This window comes from Myotis lucifugus, unplaced genomic scaffold, assembly GCF_000147115.1.
Source record: "Myotis lucifugus unplaced genomic scaffold, Myoluc2.0 scaffold_1571, whole genome shotgun sequence".
Lineage (NCBI taxonomy): Eukaryota > Metazoa > Chordata > Mammalia > Chiroptera > Vespertilionidae > Myotis > Myotis lucifugus.
In genome coordinates this window covers 3,623-5,582 of record NW_005872619.1, presented here as the reverse complement: position 1 = coordinate 5,582, position 1,960 = coordinate 3,623, and the positions used below count along the sequence as shown (strand labels likewise).

Genomic DNA, 1,960 nt, shown 5'->3' with positions numbered 1-1,960 from the left:
CCGCCCGGCAACCCCCTCGCCAGAAGGGCATTCGAAGCGAGAAGGAAGGGGGTCTCCCGCCCCGGAAGCGGGCCCCCCGCCCCCGGAAGGGCACCCGGGCTGGCACCCGGGCACGGGGCCCGCGCTGCGGCTTCCGCGGCGGCCCAGGGGCTTTCGCTTGGAGACGCCGGGTTTCCCGCTCCCCGCGGCCGTGCCCCGAAGCGCGGGGCTCTCGGACCTCCACCCCCAGGCGGTCCCCGAGCCGAGCGCCAGCATCGGGGAGGCTCCACGGGCGGCCGCGAGACGCTCAGGAGATGCTGTGCCGACATCCCAGCCCTGCGCGCGCCCGCTCCGACCCGCGCCTGCCGCTGCCCGCCCCGCGTCCGTCAGGCCGGTCCATCTGCCCGGGTCCTGTCACTCACCGGCCCGGCCCGGGCAGCGGGCGCCCACGGCTCCCCACGGGAGCTGGGCCCCCCGGGCCTCCAGGTTTCTGCCCGCCCCTGGCAGGCAGCGCAGGCGGCTGAGCCCCGCAGCAGCGGCCCCGCACCGGCCGCTCGGTCCAGCTCCCGGCGCTGCCCACTGGGTACGGATCAACAACAAGATGGCGGCCAGCCGAGGGGGCGGGGGCCGGGCGTCATAGTAACCAGGGCGGCAAAGAACCCGCCCCCGGCCGAGACTGTGCCCAATGAACAACCTCTTCGCCCGACACCCGGGGAGTGCTTCCCGCTGAAAGGCCAACCTGCCTGTCAATCAGAGTCAGCCCCCCGAGGCCCGAGCCGAACGCTCCGGCACGTGACTGTGACGGCACTGGGGGCGCATGCGTGCGGTTCCCGGGGTGGTTGGCGGCAGAGCTTTTGCGGGTGACTCCGAGGCCGTGGCGCCCTTGGCGTCTCTGCGTCCGCGACTCCGGTGCGGACCCGGCCGCGTCTCCCTGCGCGCACGCGGCGCGCCCGGGCCATGCCTGCTGGGCGCCGTTTGCTTTTCTTGGCCACGCCCCCGGGAAGGGAGGCGTTGCTGTCCCCGTGCACGGGCGAGGAAACTGAGGCGCAGAGGGGGAAGCGGGGCCAAGGTCACGCCACCTCTGCCCGGGGAGGCGCCGGGTTTAACGCCCATTCCCAGCGGCGTTCCCCGCTTTGGCCCCGAGTCCCGGGGTGCAGCCGGCAGTGCTGTCCCGAGCAGCGCCTGCCCCGCGCCCACGTTGCCCCTCCGTCTGGAGTCCAGTTCCCCGCACAGCCCCTGGCACCCCGCGGGCACTCTCCTCCTGCCCTGGGGTATCGTCCTGAGACCTTGTGACGGTCATGATAGGCCTCGGAGGCCGACTGCAGACCTGGGCTCCCACACGAGCACCTACCCCTGGGCTCAGCTTCGGGGCCCACAGCAAGTGCCCGGCCCAGCCAGCGCCATCTGTGGCCCAGGATGCCCGTCTGGCTCTAGAGATGAAGATTAATGAGCCCTCGGGGAAGCCCGCCTGCCACCACTGCCCACAGCAGCCTGCCTCGCGTGTCTGCCCCCGGGCGCTCGAGCTCCAACTCCCTCGCTTTAACGGGAGCTTTAACGGGAGCTCCTCGACCTGTGCTCCCCACAGGGCGCCCTGGCTGCTACCCACCGGGGGCACAGGGCTGGCTCAGGAAGGGAGGCCTTCCAGCCCCGGAGCGGACGCCGTCCACAGACTCGGTAGAGGGGAGGCTGAGAGCGTGGGGATACCCAGCCCGGAGCCTCCCCGGGCAGCAGCGCCTGCGGTGAGCTGGCAGTGTCCTGGGACCTAGGCCCGGCTGGGCCTGCACTGGGCCAGCCCTGCCCGCCGGCCTGGCCATGTGCAGCAGCTCAGCTCAGCACAGGGAGGGCTGAGGGCCAAGGAACCATGCGAGACATCCTGAAGAAATGGGAACGACCGCTCAGAAGAGGGAACCCTGCACGGACATCTGGTCACCGTTTCTATCCCGTACCTACCTGCCTCATTGCTGATGCTTCTCTCCTCTTT

The 1,960-nt window shown here is 71.7% G+C and overlaps 1 protein-coding gene across 3 annotated transcripts in view; it reads right to left on the bottom strand.

Annotated features, from left to right (window-relative positions):
* The window catches only part of IP6K1 (inositol hexakisphosphate kinase 1), a 25,782-nt gene extending 25,203 nt beyond the window's left edge, over positions 1 to 579 (bottom strand). For all 3 annotated transcript variants that reach the window (XM_014449941.2, XM_023748596.1, XM_023748594.1), the window contains exon 1: positions 402 to 579. The gene's annotated coding sequence lies outside the window, so the exon portion shown is untranslated. The remainder of the gene's footprint in view (positions 1 to 401) is intronic.
* Positions 580 to 1,960: the final 1,381 nt, after the last annotated feature.